This window comes from Oryzias latipes, chromosome 17, assembly GCF_002234675.1.
Source record: "Oryzias latipes chromosome 17, ASM223467v1".
Lineage (NCBI taxonomy): Eukaryota > Metazoa > Chordata > Actinopteri > Beloniformes > Adrianichthyidae > Oryzias > Oryzias latipes.
The window spans coordinates 26500144-26524195 of NC_019875.2; positions in this window are offsets into that span (position 1 = coordinate 26500144).

Sequence of the window (24052 nt, forward strand, 5' to 3'; positions counted from 1 at the left end):
AGAGGCCTGCAGTAGTCTTTACAGGTAACATGTTTACCTGTGCTGAATGCTGTTGGGAAGAAAGTAAAGAAAGGTTTGTTTTAAATAAATGTGTTAAAAGGCTCTGCTGACATCTGCTGGTCACACAAAAAGGACATTAAAGCCTAAGAAACCATAAAAAAAATCGATTAGCCTGAAATGACAAAAAAAAAATTAGCTTATTCCTGAGGTCAAGGGTTCATCCATGTAACTGACCTTTAAACTACCCTGCTGTAATAAGTATTTCCATTAAACTGTTCCAAATATATAGATGCACTGTTGATAGATGATCTGTGACGCAAAAGCTCAGGAAAATAAATGTTATATAATCTAACTAAACTTTGTTTTTTTAATCATTCTTTTAATGTAATCAAAAGAAAGACTGAGAATGACTTCGTTTACTGGGAAATAAAATTTTTATCTGCACAATTAATCAGATTGAATTGTTTTCAAATGTCTGTTTATATGAGTGTCTTCATACAACAATGCCTTCGACATGAAGCATTATGATGGCAGGAAAGCGGAAACAGTTGTCGGATGAGAAGCAGCAGTGGAAAACTGCCATAAGATGACTTGGGACATGAGTGTAAACAGATAAGAGCTGATAAGCGGCACTGCGTTGTGAATTATCTGGCACTTGTGCAAGACACGATTGTTTATTTAGATTGCGAGCTTTGGAGGTTAAATACATCAAACTAATGCATTATTAGGCATTTCGATGCTGATTTTGGTCCAGCAGAGAAAAAGGAAAAATGTTTTCCATTCTGATGTGGTGAGGTAAATAGCCAGCAGAGTTCGCTGTGTCCTCACTTGGTTTGCTGCAGGTAGAAAGGAGAAAACTGTAATGGACTGTGATATTAATGCATTGGTAAATAAAATTATTGAAAAAAAGGTTCACAGTGTTTGCAAACCGTGAAACTTAAATTGATTTTAGCTGATTATTTCTGTCAAAATTAGGATTTATTTTATACAGGAGCTTTGAGGTTTTAAGGATTCTCAGAGCAGATATGCTGTGTGCTCATATCAAGGGACTCAGTGGTCAGACTGACAGCCCATCGGCCGTGTTGCGTGAGAGTGACTTAGGCTGTTCTCAGACTCTGTGTGGTCTGGGTGTGTGGTCTGCAGCTGACGGGCAGGGAGGAGGACGGTGGAGTTCTTGTGCGTACATATGTGAGTGTGTGCTCACATGTTTACTTTATCAAAGCCAGGTCCAGGCGTTCTGCAGCCATAGCACCACAAGAAAAGCTGCGCCTTGAAAACTCTGCAGTCCTGGGTCTGAAAGATAAACACGCAGTGCCACCACTGTGACACACTCATGTATATTTAGCCTTATACCGTCTATGGGACTGAGATGCCTTTAGGTTTGACGGCCTTTTATGCAATTGTGAAACTCCGGAAAGGCAAAGTGTCCCTGTTTGCATTCTTAATGACGTAGGAATTGACATTTGCCATGTGGCATGTCCTAATATCCATTTATATTATACGTGAGAAGTTTCACATTTTTGAGGAAAATTCATCCTCAGCCAGCCCTTGCCACCTTTTCCCTCCACAAGCTGCACACATTCTGAGCCACTGCTCTCTCTGCTCTCCCACAACAATCTCAAGGGAAGGTTTTGTAACGCAGCACTGCTGAGAACTCGCCATGAAAATATAAATACATCCTCGCCACATTTCAACCATGTAAATAAACAAGGCCACCCAAATTTCTAATTAGAGCTTGTGTTGAAGACAGGAAATGGGGTAGACATGAAGAGACCACGCCTTCTCCTTGATCCCCTCCATTCCCCAAAGGTCCAGGTCCAGGCCAGAAACAGTGGAGATGAGGCAGGGAACACCATCCAAATCTATTGTAGTTCTTCTTTTGTTGTTGCTGAGGGACTGGAAAAGATGTGGAATTATGGGTAATGCAGGAGTTTTTAGTTTCTAAAACCAAATTTTCTACCAGCTTGCCTTATCAGTCCTGTTTATGAGTCGATTCCTATGTGGTTAACTGAAGCCTTTTCACTGTTTTCCACATATTATTGGACCATCAAGGCACCAGTATTATGCTGAGAGACCACCCTGGTGATGTAGGAAGACAGATGCAAAATCTTTAGTGTGATTTAAAAAAAAATCCACAAACTATATAATTTTTCTTTGTAAAGTTGTTAAAATGTTAAAATTCAATACTAACTTAGATCTGTAATCTGTTGGTATGTTGACAACTTTATATCAAAATGGAAAAATGTGGAGCAACTCATACAGGATAGGACAATTTATAGTTTTATTGGAGATAGAAAAGAAGCCTTGAATATTTACGATAAAATTGTGGTTTATCGATGTGCACATTGATAAAAAATAGAAATTTCCTAAGTTTTGAAACTTTAAAACAGAAATTTATCTTGACCACTTCAGATTTTTACAGATAAAAGATTACTTTGACAAGGAAATTAGAAATAATATAAATTTAAATGAAGATGGAATAATTAGAACTATTGTTGAAACTTACAATTCTAAAAAACACAGAATTCAATCATCGCTCCACAAAAATCAAATGGAAAAAAAGGGAAAAACACCACGTATATTAAAAGGAAATGGGAAAGGGAACTGGATATAAAAATAGCAGATGATGACTGGCCCCAAATTTGGCAAACACAGAATACATCCACTTCATCACGGACATGGAGACTGCATTGTTGGGAAAACACAATTACGGTAGATATTTTATAACACCAAAGATCATTAACAAGCAGACTTCAGTGCCCCAGCCATGTTGGAGAAAATGTGGAGACGTAAAGGTAGATCATTCCCATATTTTTGGGTTTTACCCCAAAGCGATTCCCTTTTGGAAGAATATTCACCAGATTATAACCAATGTCCTGGGCTACGATATACAGAAGACATGCTTATTTCTGTATCTGGGCAACATATCATAAAATGTACCGAAAAATGGCAGATATTTAGTAAAAAAAATTCTAGCTGCAGGCAAGAAAACAATCACAAGACAATGGTACAAGACAGATTTTCCAACACAGCAGAAATGGGAAAAGATAGTGGAAGTAATACATGTGATGGAATTGTTTAACTATAGGATAAGAACTCAAGGAGATCTTTGTCGAAAAAGATGGGAGAAATGGACTAACTACAAAACGACAGTATAAGGACTTAAACATTGACAATGTTATTTAAAACCTATAGAGCCAAGGCAACCCAAGGTATTTCTTTTGTTTTTTTGTTCAGCTTTGTAAACCTATTTTTACTGTTCCTTATGCTTTTTTGGTTGTATGTTTTAACTGTGTTTAAAAGGCAAATTTTTTTTTTTTTTAATTTTCAAAAATGTCAATACTAACAGGCCCAAGCCAAATGAAGGCCCCTGCCAGTCACAACGCCAGCTCTGGGAAGTGGGTAGACGTCATGGGGCATATTATTTAACATAAACACACAGCTTCATAGTTATACAGAGAAAGATCTGTGTCATAAACGTCACTTTCTCTCTGAGATATGCCCATGAAGGAGATAACAATACTTCTTAATGACCATAACTCAACCAGAAAGGTCAGAGCTCATTTAGATAATGTCTAAAGGAAGCAAGTCGAGGTGATGATTCATCGAGCAACAAGAGTTTATCAGTCCGAGGACTGTGGTCTGCTGTCCTTGGATGGCATTTGGAAGACACCATAAAACTGAACCTTTGGAGCAAAGTTCAATATTTATTGTTCGGTGTTTATGTTTGATCGCTGCAATGTTTCTTCCCTCACTGGTTCCTGAACTGCCACACAGGAAGCAGGCAGCATAAACACAGGGGACAAAGCAGATCCTCTCTTTAGCCGTGCCTCTGAACTCAGCCAATGGATTTTTACCGTCACGTCAGAAAGTCATTTAACTTACATTTAAGAAAAGATAAACAGATTTAGAAAAACTTAATCATCCCATCTTTTTATTTTTTTCTACAAACTCAAAAACCTTTCATGGTAAAGCTACATGAGTCTTGGTCTTAGTTTATTGTTATTTACTTTGTAATATTGCGCATTTGTTAGTTAAATGAAATAATCCCAAAAGGTTTCTACTTATAATTTTTTAGGCTAAAATATAAATTTTGTGGTAACAATGCAAAATAAAAGACAAAAACACACAAAATGAATTGCTTACATGAGCCACTATATTAAATAAACAGTTTTTCATATTTTATATACATTAGATTTTACTGTATGCTGCCAAAATGCTTTAAAAGGTAAACGCTTGGTTGTTATTTTGGTAGTAAATTGTTATTTGCCACAAAGAACAAAAATTTGAAATTTGAAATTCTTGTTAAAAATTATTAGAATTTATAGATAGAATTCAAAATATGACTGTTTGGTGTTTTATGACCCCATTTTGTTGCTTTCATTTATAAATAAACAGCATTACTCATCCGAATGTGTAAGAAAACAACAACAAAAAAAGTTTTGTGCATTTTCTGTGCATGCTACAAAAACATAACTTAAAGAATATCAATGAAAAGAACAGCTTACAGATGTCAATCTACTGTAATATTGACTTTCCATTGAAAAGGACTTTTTGCTCTTTTTCTGTGTTCAGACTCCACAGAGTCTTTGGGGAATAGGTTTGAAGCAGAGCAGTAATGGTTTTAACAACCCTGGTTAGAACAACAACACAGAAACACCCTCATTTTGGATTAAACAGCCAACTGAGCAGCGAGGACAACATCATGTTGTATTGAATGAGAAAATATTCCTGGTTTACAAAAAAAATCATCGTCTGTCATTAAAATGTAAATCAGGCTCCTGTGCTTCAGTTTCAGTGTTGTTATGTTCATTCTGTACAAATGCACCTTAGTAGAAAGCTCCTAAACCAAAAAGTGCACAAAGTATTTTATACTGCGGTAACTTTCAATGGATCTTGTAAACCACATTTAGTATTTATATATAAAAAAAAAAGGAAATGCATTTTCAGTTATCGTCATTTTCAAAATAAAGTCAGAATTAAATAAATTATAATTTTAAATTAATTAATAAATCCATGGAATAAACTGCCAATGCACCTAAAATTATTCAAAAACCTAGAAAAATGAAACAATTACTTTTAACACAACAGATGTGTCAATATTATTGAATATGTAGTATTTTTTTTTGTTTAAACAGTGCTTCTCTCCCTCTCTCTTGTTTTTCTATATGAAATAATGATCTTCTTGTCACATGGTGGAGATGGAAAATAGCTCTGAGAGCGTCTTTTCTTTAACTAATGCTCCTGTGCATTGTCCCTGTCAAGAAATTAAACTAAACAAAAAGCAATCTAAGTGAAAGTACATTCAACACTTAAATAAAGAATTAAAAGTGAGCATTTTAATCCAGAACAAACCAAACTTTCTTTTTGTCTGATTGTTCATAGATTTTGGCTTTACATTAAACATTATTTTAATCTTTATGATTGACATTTTTCCACATTTTAAATAATGTGTACTCATATTTATTCATGTAACTGTCAAAATAAGTTAAATCTGAGATTTTCTTGTCATTATTTGTAATGAAATAGTCTTTATTCTTCTGAATAAATATTAGGAATGTGGTTATTTTATTTTGGAAGGAATATTAATGGCTGGAATATGGTGAAAGTTTCAGGGAGACTAGTGCTATTTAAAGCATCTGTGATCTGCATCAAAGCCATTGTCACCATCTGCTCAAATCCAAATTGTTACCTGAAGAGCAAAGGCAGCGTTTGTTGGTATGTTTGCTTTTGCTGTCAGAGTTAAATCCATTCCAATTGAGCTCCTCCATGTTTTCTTTCTTACCGTGGTCCCACAGCTCAAGTTAAAGGCTCCACCAGGAGTATTTAGGCGTTTTTTTGAAGGAAACAAATGTGAATAAGTGAAGAAAAAGGAAGTTTTAATCATTACAAGTAGGAAAAAAAAAAAGTTTTTGTGTGATTTTCATCCTTCTTGTTTCCATTTTTTGTAAACGGACTGAGGACATGTGGGAGCTAAAGCGTCCATACTTGAGAACAATTTGACAGTTTTATTCTTTGTCCGTCTTTTTTGTAGTGTAAAGTTTTTGTTTCACTTTCAGAGAAAAGGTCAGCTTTCTAGTTTTTGCAGTTTTGACATTGAAAGTTAGGCGACACTCATCTATCTGACTGTCTATCTCATAAAGCTAGTCCTAGCTAAGTAATAAATGAAGCATTCGGGTTCAAAAGCGTAAAAAGGAAACTAAGGTGAATATAATTAAAGGACGTGGAGGCTTAGAAAACAAGTCTTTCTATTTTGCTCATGTGAAAAAAAACCTCTGAAATTTTGAATCTGTTCAATAGATTTACATCCACAGGAACTTCTTGAAGCAGTCAAATAGGCATCACATGTCCCAATCCTTTCATGGACAGGATTTTTTAAAGCACACAAAGAATGAGAATATTAGTCAATTGTTAGGGGAGGGAAAAACAAAACTGTTCCTGGTTGGAGGCAAAAATGACAAAGAGTGTAAATGCTGAGGAGTTCCTCCCTCAGGGGTTGAGTCAAATGCAGAGACCACATTTTGACAACTAATAGGACTTTAGCTTTGCAACCTGCATGTTTTATACCCCTTACATAATATTCTTTTTTGTCACTTTTGAGATCAGTAAACCAGGAACTAGGGTAATTCTGAAATGTACAGTCCAGATTGTCGCACAGCAGCCTTAGAGGTCTAATCAGAAGCTTATATTATTCACAACATGAAAAGAAATGCTTTATCAACCTGTTATCACAATATGACCAACAGTAAATCATCATGTTCCATTTAAAAGTCAGTTTTATGTGGTAACTAGAATTATTCAGCTCAAAGTTCACATGTGTCTTATTTTTTTCCATCACTATGTGGCGACCCCATCCTTAGGAGAATTGCTCCTCGAGGATTTAACAAAGTAAAGCGCTGACATGCAGAGTTATACTGAAGAAAAACGACGCGGCTCGTGTTGATAGAGATCGTTTAACTGGAACATATTTCCTTTAATCTGCTGATTAACAAATCCTGATCATGTCATAAATGACCTTATCTTTTTTCTTAAAAGTTGCCACTGACATTTAGAAATTAGAGCTGATAAAGTGTGAATGAGGTTGTGTTTAGAGAGCCTGCTGCTGCCCACACTGTTGTAAAACCTAAACGGTTAAACAGTAGCTGATGCTGATTAAATTGAAAGTTTAATACTTAAAAGTCAAAACAAACTAATTCAAAGTTGACACGATGCAATCAACCAATTGCAAATAGAGGAAGCCAAAAATAGGAAAAGAACGCTAATCTTCAGGTAAAAATCACTAGAAATAAGTATCTTTCCATGCAGCAAGTCATTTTACTCAACAAGAAATCATATAAAAAAGCATTCAAAAAAGGAAAAAATAAGCTAAACTGGAAGATAGAAATACTTTAAGTTGTATTGTTTTGCTTGTTCTAAGAAAACGGTTTGTATTTTTTGATTTTTTTATGTGTTTAATTGTAGTTTATTTTGAAAATAGTAACTACAAACTATAGTGTAATCAGTGGAAATTATTCATTTAAGAACAAAATGTGAACAAAATGAGAAGCTTTGTACAAGTTGGCCCATTGTCGTAAATCCTCATAACATCTGAAACTAGCATTTATTCTTAAAACATAAATCACATTTTCATTTTTTAAATAATGACAATGAATGCCAGTCTGACTTGTCAAAATTTATTGAACTTTAGAATTAGAGTTAAATTCAATTTGAGTTTTTTTGAGATCAAGGGTGTATACAGACCGGACACAATTGCTTCGCTGAGCTTTGGTTCTCCCTGAGATTTATCCGTCTGAATAGACTCTGTGCTTGGAGTGGAACAACTGAACCAAAACGGTTACCGTAGCCGGGCATTAAACAGAATAAAGGAGCAACAATGAGACACAGCAACTCATTGAAATTTGATTGGGTGAATGCTGGCTTCTTAGAACAACTTTTAATGTGACACACACATTGCTTCTCACACTGTTATCCCGTGTTGTACCTGACATTGATACAGACATTCAAAACTGGTCAGCAAAATATAAAGCTTATCCTGACAAGTATTGCAAAGCGCAGAACTTTCATTATTTTCTCTTGTTGCTTGACTCTGCCCTTGTAATTCCTGGCCATGAGATGTTTCATCATGTGGTTTTGTTTACAAGATTTGGTTTAAATCAACTATCACACTGCTCCATGTCTGCTATATCCCTCCCTCCTAACCCACGGTGTACTGATCAGATATTTTCCAGTGTGACCCATGGTCAGTTACAAAAGCTTGTCTTAGTGTCAGAATTTTATTCTTGGATGTAACTTTTTTCTTTCTAGCTGAGCATAAATGTTGTGAAGCTTACAATCATAACCTACTCAAATTAGCAGCTTGGCAGTCTTATCCCCTCACTTTCTCCCCCTCTCTTTTTTTGTCTATTTCACCTCCCTTTTTTCACACTTTCCCCTCTCTCTTCTCTCTGTAAAAACAGAAAAAATATATATAACATATAAAATGTAATAAAAAAAAAAATTTATATATATATACACCTTGGCTATCAGAAGATGCATAACCCCCAATTGTAATATTACAATCTGTCCAACACAGGGGGCCTTCAGCTCTCATCGGTTTGCTCAGTTGTTGGACAGGACAAGTTAATAAAAAAAAAATTTAAATAAATAAATAAAGAGCTTTGGTTTGAATCAGAAACGTCCAGCAGACAGCAGTCTGAACACAGCCAAAGACAAGGCTCTGGGCTTGATATAGATCAATGAACTTTTTCTTCTTAAATCAAGTTCTTCTATTGTCAAGTGTATGGACCAAAATGATGCTGACTCATTTTAATAGTAATGTATAGATTCTAGAAAAATCCTCAACTGTGCTGATTTTAAGAAAAGTTTAGAAAATTTTAGAGCGAAGATGTTTTAAAACAACCAAGTAAAATATTGTGAATGTCTAAAAACAAGTTATTGAATTGTGTTAAAAAGTTTTCAGGTAGAAATTAAAAAAGCTACCAGGTTGATAATAATTACTACTACCACTAAAGTAAAAATAGCAGTTTTGACAATTGTTTGGCTTTTGGAGCTGAGGGAAAATTATATGCTTCCCAGCGACTACCAGTTTGACATTCACCCCCGCTTTCTATGCACAATTTTTTTTTTAATTTCCTCACTCTTGTCAAATGCAAAATCTTAACACAGAATGCCCATTGATGAGGTTTACGCACAACCCGTCTGTGTCCAACTGGCGTGACATTCCTGCAGAAGGAAGTTTGGGAATGTGAGCTTCATGCACAAAGAGAAAGGGTTTGTTTATGTCCTTAATCCCACATCGCGTGCCACACAGCAGTCAGCTATGTCCCAGCAACTCCAAAGTCCAGAATTCAGCAAACATCAGTCATGACGGTTTGCTGTGGGCACCATTTCTGGCCCTAGTTTTTGTCTTATTCATCAGTTAGTTTCTTAAGAATGCTTTAAAAATCCCTTTGGTGTTGTTAGTTTGCAAATGCCCGCTCTGGCACTCATCACTGGATTGTTTAAGCCTCACCCTAACTGACAGCCTTCATTCTAGCGCTGCTGCTTTTGTTGTGGAACAGTTTCTCTGTTTACACTTGACGTGTTTATGCCAGGCAGGCTTCACCATCTTGGCATGAGCACACAACTCTGTCCTCCAAAAATATTTATCCAGGATTTGTTGGACTTTCATTTACCTGATCCCAGTTTACCCGTAAAGCCAGTCAAAAGTAAGCGTCAAATTTGGCCGTGTAAACTACAAGGGTGCATTTAGCATCTCAAGCAAAATCCTGATGATAAAGGTTTTTTTGACTGCAACTGACTTAACATCTTTTAGGAGGGGCCGATCATCGGTACGAGTCACTGTGCCTGAGCTTAAAAACACTTGTAGGACATTATTCAGAGCTTATGCAAAGCTGTTATTTACGCTCCCTAAGAGGGTGTTATGAAACTGGTAAAAACGCTGAGTAATGACCAGCATAATATTTATGACAGATAAACCATATGACCTGTTGAGTAATGCAAATGTAAAGGTATGGTTTTCAAAGGGGAAACTATGACAAGCACTGCTACAATTTGAGGATAAATAAGCAATTTTTGTGATAGAAAAAACAATACTTTTTGTTTTATTAAAATAAAATATTTGAACGAGTTGAATTCCAACCAAGGAGTCATGCTCTGCCACAAAAATGATCAAATCCAGGCTCCTCTGAGTGCCTCTTTAAATGTCAAAATGTATCCTTCTTGAAATTTAGCTTTTAAAATATCTCACATTTTGAGAAACTGACTAACTTTCATGCTGGGTTAATGTATAAGTTCACCTAGTTGCTAATGGAGTATTTAAAAAAAACACTTTTTGAAATATACGCATAAATAAAAAGTTGAGAATTGTTTTATCATTTGACAGTTTTTTTCTTTCATTTTATTGTAGCTGAATATAAAAATGTTTTTATACAATTATATGAATCCTCCCTCAAAAACAACCTTGTTTGTGGTTTAGTAACTTTGATTAAACAGCAGTGACAACATCTTCCTTATTTTTTGCATACCAAAGGATAATCTCTTAAGATTTCCAGCGCATTTCTTTCACTGAGGAATGCTTTTGGCATCAAGGCAAAACCAATAAGGTGCTGTCGTCTTCTGGCATTTGACAGCAGCTGCAAGTCATTGCGTTTTTCCTCCTCTCACTCTCTTGTGTTTTCAAATCTCTCAAAGCCCTTCCCTGTGATATTGGAATGCTTTGTTTGCTAAGTGAAGCTACTGAAAATGTTTTTCTCAAGTTGGCACGCTGTCACGGTGAGTCATACCATGTTTATGCTTCTTTGAAAATAGCAGTGTCACTCTCTGCAATCAGGGGGCGCTTGCTGGTTGTTTGACAAAGTTTTCCCTCTATGTTCTTTGATGATTTTATGCATGCGCTCCTGCTCTTCCACACATATTTTCTTTTTTCATTGACTGTAAATGAGAACTGGACATAGTGACCCCTCCCCCTTGGTGTTCCAAACAGGAAGTACCCGCTGGCTCCAATAAGTCAAAAACACATAGACTTCTATTAAGAAATAAACAGCTAATACCCAGTCATTCTATTTTTAGAATAAACATTTTTGCTCTGCTACCCTTTTTTTTAACAATGCTCTCGATAAACCTATTTTTTTTCATTATATTTTTTCTGTAGTGTAAGTTATTCAAGCTATAAACTGACTATTAAGACGCCTCACTAAATGTACTGTGTGTTGTCTCAGAGCCAACGAACGCAAGGTTTAATTTATAGATACTCCCAAATCCACTTTCAATAGGGCTGTGGCCTTCAAACGAGCTCAGTCCTGATTGACGAGTGAGTAGTTGCCGTAAGCCTTGTGCCATCTTAGATGACCCCACCCTTACATTGACGTGTTCTCCCTACCATGAGAAAGGTGGATAAAAGTGGAAAGATTTTATGTAATCCATGGACACCAGTGAGGATCACAAATCATTGAAGAAAAAAGGTTTAGTGCACTGTCTGGTGGGTCTAGATGACCCAACTCCCAATGTTAAAGTGCCTAGGATAGCACAAGGGTTAAAAAATTTGACTGAGATTGACTCAGACCAAACACAGCACTACTACTTACTCAAAATCTGCCACTCTTTATTCTTTGACCAGAGCTAAAATATAAAACATAAAAAAATCAACAATTAATGAAAATAAAGTTTCATATTTTTAATACACAAGAGGTTTTATACAAATATACTCGAAGAAACCGTGGTGTTGAACCGAAAACCCAGGAGACCAGGTTTGATGGTGTGAACTTAAAACTTTAATGAGTTGATATACAACAAGACAAATAATCCATGACCCAAAGTGAAAAATGAAGAGGCGACAAGGCAGATGACTTGACTAGGCTGAAACCAGAAACTTAAAATAGTGAAGATCATTAACCTATTAGAACAATTAGATACATGAACCTACTGTGACTGACAGGAGAAAAAAAGAGCATTACTAGATAAAAAAAAAACATGACTAAAAATAGAATAAATCAAGGGCAGAAATAAGTATTTTACAAAACTGAAATGATAAAAATTAAATCTGTCCTACATAAGGGCACTGCTGTCTGTTTGTTAAGCTGCTGGACAATAAAAGAAATTCGATTGAAAAGACAAACGATAAAAGCAGATGATCTGATAACCATTTCTTTAAATTAAATATCGGGCTGGCTTTTTGGTAAACAAGGATGTTATAACAGTTAACAGACATATTTTGCTAAATGTTTTTCCCTTTACAATATTATAGTAACATTTTTGTTTTATGGAAATCCAGAATCAAACCTGTTCAACAGTTTATAGCTCAAGATTGTGAAAATTCATCAGTTGGTGCTATAAACAATGAAATGTTGGATATTGTTAAGGAAATCTGATCTTTCTTTAAAATGTCTTTAAAATACTTCAGAAATAATTTCTCAATAAAAAGATTGAGAAGGGTGTATCAACTTCAAAAGCAGTTCTATGAATACCCAATTGCATGTTAAACTCTCTTCAACTGTTTGTTTCTTTCTCTCGTGTTGTTTTGTGGAACTGTTTGCAGGTGGACGAGAGATCAGATTTCAAAGTTGGACTTCCTTAAAGAGCACCGCAGGCTGGAACAGAAAGCCTTTGCATGGGAAATCCTTTCATCATGTTTTATTTTCAGACCGTCCTTCCTGTTGTGCATGCGTTTGGATGGATTTCCTTGTGAGCTGTATTGCTGTCTTGATAAGAGTTTTTTTCCGTTTTTGATCATTGACACAATGCAACTGGACATAGTAGTGACAAATGCAGAAGTTAAACTGTCAAATTAATTTCACATGATTTCAATCAGATGTATCTAGCAAAAAGTGAGACATAAATAGACATGTTCGTACACCTAAATTGTTTTTCTAGTAATGATAAACATTTGGTGTAAATAAAGCACCCATGCATGTGTTTTATTTTTTTTTTTATACTGAAAAGGACACAGTCGGCTTTCTTTTTAAAATGGTCCAAATCTCTTGTTAATCCAACCATAAGGGGGCACAATCTAGTGCTTCTGCGAATTGGTCCCAGGTTTGGGTAAATGCAGAGTTTTGGCAGGAGGGTCATTTGATGTAAAACCAAAGCGGAATCATGCAAATCATGAACAGAACTTTCCTCATACGTTGGTGTCGGCCCACGTTAGCATCAACCATCATCGATGCTGTTGACTTACAGGATCCCGGTGGAAATTGGACCGAAGGAGAGGAGGAATCAGAGAGAGAAAAGGAAAGGGACAACTGTGAGGTTTAGAATAGGATTTTGAAAGGGAAAACTAGAGAGATGGTCAAATTGATAAAAACAAGAATAAAGTGAATGAAGAGGAGAAAGAGTGGATAGGCATTTGGTCCTGAAAACATACCTGTGGAGGTATGGAAGTGTTTAGGGGAGGTGGCAGCAGAGTTTCTGACTGAACTGTTTAGCAAGATCTTGGAGAGTGAGAAGATGTCTAAAAAACTGAGGATGGATTCTGGTTCCATTTTAAAGAAGAAAGGAGATGTGCAGAGTTATGGAAACTATAGAGGAACAAAGCTGATGAGTCACACAAGGAAGTTTGTCACGGTGCCTCTGTCTGCTCATCTCCCCCCTCACAGCTCCTGCTCTGCTGATTGGAACCAGCTGTCCATAATCACCTCATCATTCTGCCAGACCTTCATAAGGGGGCAGCTCACCAGTATTCAACGCCAGTTCGTTAAACTCACTCCGGTGCTTAAGTCTGGCCTTTCAGTCAAGTTTATGATTCCTGTTTGCATCCTACTCACCACGCCTTGTACTTACCTTCAGGTTCATTTCCACGGGTCAAGCTGGTTCCTCCTCATCCAGAGCTCCACATCTCATCTCAAGTTGGTTCCGCCATCCTCGGCGTCCACTGCTCGTCTCAAGTTGGTTCCGCTGTCCTCTGCGCCCACGCCTCGTCTCCTCTGGTTCCACGCCCAGACGCGTCCTCGCGTCTTCCCCTCAAGCTCCGCTGTCCTCAGCGGCCCCTGCAGAACTCATCACCTTCAACCTCCAAGACGATAGCGACACTCTACGGAGGATCTTCTTCCAAGCTCTCCATATTACTCTGTACTCCTCCCTTGGGTGAATTAAAACCTTTTCCTAGTATTTCTGGCTCTGAGTACTTCCGGGTTCCAGCATCTGGGTCTGCCACGTCTTTGACGTCATGACAAAGTTATGGGAAAGAGTGGTGGAAGCTGAGCAAAGGTCAGAAGTCAGAGCTTGTGAGCAACAGTGTGATTTCATGCCAAAGAAGAGAACCACAGATGCAATGTTTGTTTAGATGCTTCTGAAGAAGAACAGAGAAGGTCAGAAGGACACGCATTGCGTCTTTGAAAATCCAGAGAAAGTCTCTTACAGAGTACACAGAGAGGAGATGTGGTCTGCATTAGGGAGTCTGGAGTGGCAGAGAAGAACGTTGGAGTTGTTCAGGACTTGTGTGACAGCTGGAAGGTAGTTCAGAGATGTACTGAAGGTGTGACAGAGGTGGTGGAAGTGGAACTGCACCAAGGATCAGCTTTTAGCTCCTTCTTGTTTGCTGTGATGATGGACAGATTGACAGATGAAATAAGGGGACAGGAATCTCTGTGGACCATGATGTTTGCAGATGACACTGTGATCTGTAATGACAGAAGATGGAGGAACATCTAGATGGGAATCATCAATTGATTTGTCTGGAAATGAGACAAATTAAGATCAGCTGGTGAAGTCATTGCTGATTAGTGGACACTTTAACCTGTGCAGACATGCATCAAAACACTTCCGCTAATTTAGCATTTATTAGAAAGAAAAAGCAGAAGTGATTTTTACTTCACAGCTGGAAATAAATCCAGGTGAAAAGGGATTAAGACAATACAATAGAAGTGTGCAAAAATGACTATTTATTGATATGAGCACCAATGTTCCCGGGCAGTACTTTTTACCCCTCCTGGATGCTGTGGGATATCTGCGTTGGCTGTGCACTCAATAAACTCCCGATGCAATGCTAAACCCTGACCCAAAAAGAGTTTTAAATGTATACACATTTAAACTGCATTCAACTGTGATCACAGTTTAGTAGATGTTAGAAAAAATATATTACTTGTAGCATCACTGCACTCTGGAGGGAATGTGACGGGAATCTAATACAATTTTTGAGGTGGAGTCAGTTTTCGGCAGTACAGTTTGCACTTGCTCGTACAAACAAGCCACCAATTACTGATCTTTTGAACTTACCTAGCTCCATGTCCTTTTGTTTTAAAAGCAGCAGCTTTGAGCACCACATGAAAATGTTGCATCAGAGTTTAGGCAAGAGCAAAGCAATGCGACTTATGCTACGTTCATAATTAAGGCGATTGGCCTGTTAAATTAGCATCCGCTTTCTCTCTTGGATGCATGTCACTGCTTAATGCTTGTCCAAAAATGTGTTCATAAGCTTGATGCTCCTGACGCATGAGGGAAAGCGTTGACTGTCTATCTCTTTTGCGATGCTTGGAAGACATGAATGATGTTGACGGATCAGATTTATTTATTCTGAAGAGCTCTACAAAAGTGTCAGAAACATATCTGGATCATTCAGAGAATCTCCCAGTATGGCAAGCTTCACCATCCACTGCAGAAGCTGTGTCTGAATGACGGCCACTTTCAGCAATCTGTGATCCACTTTGACGACTTGCTGTCCAGCAGTAGTTCAAGGAGGCAAAAAACAAGGATAAAATTAGAACTCTTTATCAATATTGCTTCCCAACAAATAAGGAAATTTCATCAAATTGAGGAATAGAACGATCAGATTCTCCTCCGTTAGTTTTGGACTCCACCTGCTGATCACGTCATCGACACATCACAGACCAAAGCTGAATCCCTGATTGGTTGATGCAATGCAAAATCTTCCTAAAGGACAAGTATTTGACCTCTGAAAACTTCTTGACACGCCACAACACCCATAAAAACTGCTAGCGGACTGCCATGCCATGAACGCAGCTCAAAACAGACCTCTGGTCCTCTTTTGGGGCCTCATTTATAAACGTTGCGTACGCACAAAAGAAGGCGTACGCCACTCTCTACGCAATAATTGAGATTTATAAAAAGCAAACTTGACGGTAAAATGTGCGGTCCTTCACGCAAGCTCTGACCCAGGCGTACGCACAAAAACAGGTGAAATGAGAAACGGCGACACCGTCGGCAGATGGAAGAAACACGTGAAAGTGAAAGTGACAATACTGCCTCTCATAAATAACATGAAGACTTCCCAAAGCAAGTCTTACAATTAACAGCCTACACGAAGACCCGTTTGACCGATCAGCAGTGAAAAAAAACAAAAAAATCAAACGAAAATTGCAACAGAAATTCAAATGAACACTTATTTGCAGAAAGAAAAGTGAAATATGTTCTGCAATATTGGCATGTTGTGCAATTCATCCTCATAAATAATATAGTTAACAGAACGAAATAATGTACAAAACTGATAATCTCGTTAATGTGTCCGTCTGGCGGAGCAGATATAGGTGCAATTAGACAGACAGACAGACAGACAGACAGACAGACAGACGGACATATTAATTGTCCACTGGGGAAAGTTGTTTTCATAGTAAAACATTTCTTCATAAGCTGCGGAATTATGGTATTCATGCATATGCCTTTAGTTTGTTTTATTTTTGATAAAACAATGTATGGCGTATGTCTCAACCATTCAGAAAGCAACAAGAAATTACATTGGCGCTGATCAATTTCCCATTTCCACGTCGATTATTACCGACATCTGTAGCTGGTCAGATGTAATTAAATGGAGGGAAATACAATGCCCCATCACAATGCGTAATGACGCACAATGGCTGATCTTGCACTCTTAGAAGATGTGGCAAATGGAAGAATTCGGAGTGAACGCATTTTTAGACGGCAAGAAGACTTGCTGGCAAACAAGGACGAGTGGCTTATGAGCCTGTTCCGACTTCCTCGAGCCGTCCTGTTGGACCTCTGCAGGCTTTTGGGGGTGTGTCATCCGGTGCAGCTGGCGCGTCGGTGTTCCCCCTGCGCCTCAGTCACCACTCCGCTTAAACGGGATTCCCCAATTATTGCCGCCAGTCTCTCATCAAGAGGGGTCAGCTCCGGTGTCCCCCCACCTACCCGTGGCAGACACACTCTGGCGGCGCCAGACGTTTTTTTGCCTCGACTTTGATGTCCGACCATTTCTTTTTTATTTCGGCCAGGTCCGAGGTTGAGGCTACAGCATTTACGGCGTCTGCCACCGTTTGCCACTCACGTGCCATTTTGGCATTAGTAATGCCCACACCGTGCCCTCCAAACAACACTTTTTTCCTCTTTTCCACCTCGCCAACGATAACTTCTACTTCACATTGAGTGAAGTTACGTTTTTTTCATTTCCTCACGGTGTTTGCCATGGTTTCGCAATCAATGAATATTAATTTGTGGGCGTTTCATGGACTATTTATGGGCATCTATGGGCGTGTCATCAAGCAAAAGCTGCGCTACATTTAGAATTGGTTGTTATTTATTAAGGGAAAAATGCGTAGGATGTGCGTGCGCACGGTTTTATAAATCCGAATATTTCTGTGCGTACGCACGTCCTATGTTTCATCCGTTTGCCACTTCTGATGCAAATCTTACGCAAAGATTTATAAATGAGGCCCCTGGTGTCTATACATTGACTTAACTTTGAAACTGGATGTCCCTGCCATACAAATCGCGTTTTGTGTAAACACAGCTTTAAGTTTGTGAATTGAAAACCCCCTGCAAAGAAATTTCTTTAGATGTTTTCAACCAATTTACATTTGGTCAAAATCCCACATCCCACTGACAAAATAAGAACAAGCAAAGTTTTCTTACAGAATGGTCTTTTTTTTCCCATCTGTACTATTTCAAAGCTGGCATATTGTTTTTCATAGAGATACTTTAGGATAATATGTCTTTGTGATTTTAGTGGTAAAGTTTAAATCCTTGAAGAATAACATTTGTTTTGTTAACCACACGTGAGCTTTGATAGGAATAATCAAATATTACTGGTATGACAAGTCCTTGTCTGAAGACGGACATGCACCCTGAAGTTCAATAGAAAAATAGACAATACAGCAACATTTCTGAGTCTTTGACAGGATTGTTGCTGTAACCCGGCCAGGGCAGGGCAGGGCTAGCTGGCTGGGCAGCTCACCTATTAAAGTAGACAAAAGAAGCACACCCACAGTTAAGCAATAACATCCCAAACATATCTGTAATTTCATTGGCTGAAGGATTTCCTTTACAGGGCTTCTTTACAATAATCTAAAAGTAAAAAAACTCAAGAAATGTTGGCAATCTGTGCACAAAAAATAAGACCGAATTTAAAGAGGGCTCATACAGAACACACAACATAACTCAGAAAATCTGGGTGTGTAGACAGAGCTTTGAGGTTTAGCAGAGCGTACGGTTTCTACACTATAGCAGAGATTTTTTTTTATTTGGGTGCAGCTTATTAAGAGATGATAATTCTTTGTCCGAGTCTGAAAACAAATCAAGGAAATCTGAAAAACTCTTGGTTGAAAAATGAAACAAGTTTGAGCCCTGGCCAAGTGAACTATAGAAAGACTTGGTTGCTTTTCAAGCTCTTGCATTCACCAAACCATAATCTGGTATGTTTATAGAGACGAGCGTTTTATCTTGTTTCATCGGATGTTACTGATTAGTCAGTTTTGGAATGATTAATGAAAAGGTGGAAGAGAGTTTGTCACGCACTTCCACAGCCCGTCCTTGTCTGGTTTTACGATGACTTTGACTTCTACAGATTTTTATACATCATCCTGTCCAGTTATGCTGACCCAAGTGAACCTGCTAATTGCTTAGCAACAATAAGCAATAAAATAAGTAAAATATGAGGTCACTTTGAGGTCTAACGTAATAATTAATACACAGTCAGATTTGGCCACTTACAATTGCATTTCTGAAAAGTGAAAATGTTTTTTACTTCATAAATTTGACATTTGATATAGTGTTAAGAAGCTCTTAAACGGAATTGATGCAATTATTTTTGTTTTGACCAGGACTTCTACAAATCCACCTTTAGAAATAGACAAATAGCCATCTGAACCGGCAGCATTCTTCTAAATGGCTTCATTGACATCAGCATTTTGACATTTAATTATGATTCTCCAGAGATTACAGCAGACAATTAAAAGGTGTAGCCTTGCCCTTTCATCAATTTACAATAGACTGCTGTTATGTAAAGTGGTAATACTGTGTGATAAAACTATCAAAGTAAAAAATACTTCTTCAGTTAGTCAAGGGGAGACTCTGCTTTACTAGTCACACCCTCGCTGTCCCCACCTTTGCCATAAAATGCTCACAATAGCTCCCCTCCTGTGTTGTTCCACAAACAGCAGCTAATTCTCCTTCACTACAGGTGTGGTTTAAACTTTGTAAATTATTTTGACACTTCTTAATAAGAAAAAACATGTACTCGAGGAATTACAACATTTTTAAACATGAAAGATATACTACTTTGACATTTAGGTTCTTCTGTTTTTTAGACACTATTCTTTATTTATTTTTTCTGTTTTGTGTTTCTCTCACAGACATAGAGCACCACCCAAGGATCATAACTGTTTAATGAGTAACAAACTACTAACACAACATCCTGTAAGTCAGAATCTGTTTTGATGAAGACCTTAAAAGTAATAATTTAATTGAAAAAAAAAAAGACATATGGGTGAAGAAGATGTCAACATGTTATTTAAACTTTACCTCCTATGTTAGGATAGTTTACGCAATAGCTTTTGTTCTGGAAATAAATTGCAAACAATTCACAGCAAAAGTGTTGGATCCTTTCCTTAAGTATGAAATCACAAAACATTCTCCAAATGTTCTGCTGCGTTTTCAGCTATCTTCCTGACTTTTCAATACACTTTGATCACTTCTATTAATAACAGTTTCCTAACAACAGTCTCATAAAACAGGACATTGATGGTTTTGTGTCACCAAACTGACTTCTTTGATGAAATGTAGTTTTTCTCATGAAGTTTATAAGTTGATAAACAGATTAAAATCATAAAGTTTTCCCTAAAACACACAAAATCTTCCCAAGTATTTAGTATTTATTATAGCTCTTACTTTAAATATCTTATTACACTTAACATAAAACAAAACTAACTTTTCAATCAACTCCTCTAACGAGCTTTTTTAATTTTTTTTATGAAAATAAGTCTTGAACACCTAGAAGGTTTTATTTAAGTCCTGCGTAATTTTTGAAACAAATTCTTCCTAAAATGTGGAATCCTTCTGATCTTTCTTTAAGATGATTATAGTTGAACTGTTGTAGCACCTAAAATAGGATACATTTGGGGAGAAAGTGCACAATTGTGTAGGTATTTGGGGAAATAAAAGTCTTCTTGAGCAATAAAGGTATATCTTACGATATAGAGCAATACACCTAAATATTGTGTTGAGAGATAAGTTCAAGATTTCATAATTTGGTCTTAAAAGGGCAGGACATCAGAACTTTTTAAAAAGAAATATTTCCGAGACACACTTTACTAGTTCTATTTGCAGATTTCTTTTTACTATTTTTTACTTTTTAAAAGGAAAAATCTTCTTGTATTTTATATTTTTAACTTGTTTTGCAAAGGAAATTTCTGGGCAACCATAGAAGAGTCATTATTTTATCCATAAAATCACACCTGTTTCTTGTATTTCAGCTATGTGAATGAATGAACTGAGTTTTTTTTTTTTCCTTTTTTTTTTTGTAAAAAACACAATTAACCAGCCAGAATAAGTTTTTATTGCGTCAGAAAAAAAATTCCTCCTCAAAACAATTCAGAAAATTTAAATAACAAGATATTTTTCTCTTGTTAGAAGTGAGTGTTAGAGTAGAATTTGTCCTAAAAGAAATAGTGATCTCCTTCACTTTTAAGACAAAATTATAAGATCTTGAAAATCACTTTAAACACCCATATTTTGGTGAATGAAGAGATTTGTATCTTCAAATTTGGTATACACCCCCCCCCCCCCCCCACACACACACATATTAAAGCAACACTTTGACTATATTTATATCTAGACCATAATCATCTTATAGTTGGACTAGAATAACATATAAGAAATAAATGTGAATTAAAATTATATCATGAGTTAAATTAATTAATTAAAATAATTAATCAAGTCTGTTTCCTGAAACATTAATATTCACCATTACAAATAAAACGTCTGCTTAAAATTATGTGAAGTAAAAAAATAATTAATTAGAAATATTTTTTTTAAAACAAAGATGTTTTCAAGAATAAATGACTCAGCAAGATGAACAAGAAGCTAGATAAAAAAAAAAAAACGTATTTCCTGATCCCTAAAAATGTATGTCTGGTGCACATTAGTGTTAGGGTCAAAGGAACGGCAACACAAGGACTTTATCTCAGGTGTTCTTCATCTTCATGGAATGGCAGGTAGATGCAGAACTAATTCACCTTTGAGGTAGTCTGTGTATTCAGGCTGTCAAATAAGATGCATTACTGCTGTCAGCCTGTCTGCAGCACACACACACACACTGCTCTGCACACGTGCAGTTGGTGCACACACTTATCAAACCTGTTGTAAACATTCCCCGTTCACAGACACTACAAGTAAACTCACATCAGGCTTGAAGCATTGTACTGAGCTGGGTTCAGTCAGAAGAACACATCCAGAACAGGTCTGGAAACAAGCTGCTCGGAAATGAAACATCAATAAAAGGTTAGTTCAACCGAGCGTGCTGTCATCTTTAAGGTTTTGGCCGTCCTCCACTAAGTTGCTGGCTTTTCTCCTCGCTACCTCCCCTTTCAAAGGCACACATGTACACTAATGTGGCATAACCACTATTTACAGAAACAGACACAGGCAGGAGTGCAGACAAAGTCACACACATACTAACGCACACCAAGACCACCTGGAAGATGTGTTTATGGAACCTGACAGAAACCACACGAGAAGCAGATGTCATTTTGATTTCAAAAGTTCCTTCCAACCTCGCTCATTTGTACCCAAAATGAAGCTCTGTCATGGAATAAATTGATTCTAAAGTTGTAAACAACCATTTATTACTGATGTTGCAACTTCATAAGGCCACAAATCAACTTTACTAGCTTTTTTCTTTTTTGGGAGGTGAAATAGCTATAAAAAAATACATAAACAACCAGAAAAACAGCAAAAATAAAAGATGATTCATCCCACTTGATGCATTACATATATATAGACAAGATGGTATTTGCCCCGTGAATGACTCTTGTCTGAGCAAGAGTAAATAAGGTGTGTTAATAGAACTGTACCGGTTTGGTGCAAAGCAAACAACTGACGGGAGCTCACCTGAAGGGAGTTCCTTCTCTCATTTTTTTTTTTGTCTGGTATCTTTTTTTTCCCGTTGTTGTCTTTTCTCATATATGAAAGTAGCCAAAACAGTTCTGCAGACATGATAAGTTTGATGTTATCTACATGCAACTCATTTGAAAAGGATCCATAGAGAAAAAAAAAAAAAAAAAAAAAAAAAAAGAAAAGGATCCATATTTGTTTGTATTTTTCCCCCCGGATGCACAAATGCTAAACTGGGACACTACAGAACAGGTTGCACACAGTTGTGACAGGCTGAGTCCTGCTCAGTGAAAAGGAATTATTGGAAATGAACTGGAAAATACATGCAGGTTGACAGGAATGCTCAGGTTCAACTGAAGAAAATACTTTTCCTTATTTCTGATTGTACAATTATCAGTCTGTCTTAGAATTCATTTTTCTGGACTCCATAAACTTTAGTAGATATGTCACTGTTTTCCTCAAAATAAAAACAAACAAACAAACATATTAAGTGGTTACAGCTTTATGCAGAAAACGTTGACATCATCTGGACCTGTGTAAAGATCAAACATGCTGATGCTTTGAATGTTTGGGTGAGCAAATCAAGAGGCCGCGACCTCACGCAACTGTGAGGTCGTGTGTGGGTTTTTTTGTTGCTTTTTTCTGCTCTGCGTGTGACTTTAAGCTGGGACTCCCAACTATTTCCCCGTAAAGATGCAAATATTCCACATGCTGTTTATGAAAGCTGATGAACTGGTATGTCAGCAAAAGAAAAGAAAAAAACTAACAGTTTTAACTTTTAGGTCTTTAAAAATAGTCAGTTTGAAATTTGTTGATTTTTTTATTGAGTGATAATTAGATGAAATGTGGGATTTGAAATACTTTAAACTCAGTTTCAGTTTGTATTTTTTGGAAACAATTTTTCTGTTTTCCTTTTTTTTTACAAACACTTAGTCTGCATTTTCCAACCCACTTACTGTTTATTTTTCTTATCAGTCTTTCGGTTGTCAGACAAAATCTATGTCTGTTTCCATACTTGGCAGTGAAGACTTCCTGTGTCAGGTAATGCTGAGAGTGGGAAGCAAGTCACGCCACTAGTGGAGTATTAGCAGCGGAGGGCAGGTTTACACCTGACATTCCTTGCTTGCAAGATAGACGACAAGATAAAAATGGAATGACAGGTTAACTTGGCTCTCCTAATGAACCATAATAGTTTTGTTTTTACCCAGACATTTACAGACGTTATGTTGAACGTTTTCCCATAATTCATTTTCACAGTTCTGAAAACTGAGCAGAGGTTTGCCAGGTCACAGCGTCATGGCAGGACATGAAATTAAAGAATTACAACCTAAAAGTAAAACTTGAGTTTCACTTTTTCTCTGAGTCTCAACAAAAATGTAAATTGAGGCTAAAGTTTGATGACAAACCACCAAAATCAAAAGAGAACACAAATAAACAGAAATGATAAACCTATAAAACACAGACCTCACTATGTAATTGATTGATTTTTGTTTATTTAATATTAACATGTCTTTAACATTACTTTATTTGTGGATATCACGTAACCGATGCAAGTTCTCCGTTTAGCGTTTCCAAAAAAAGAATTCTGTGTTTCTATTAGTTGATCACCTTTCTGCTAATGGATATATTGTTTTTGCATTTTTGCAGCAGTTCTTCACAACCTGTTGTGCCCAATTCACTTAACCCTAAAAAAACCAGACCAAAACAAACGTCTTACACACCAGAAACAGGCAGGAACTTGCATTTACTTTTTCTTTGA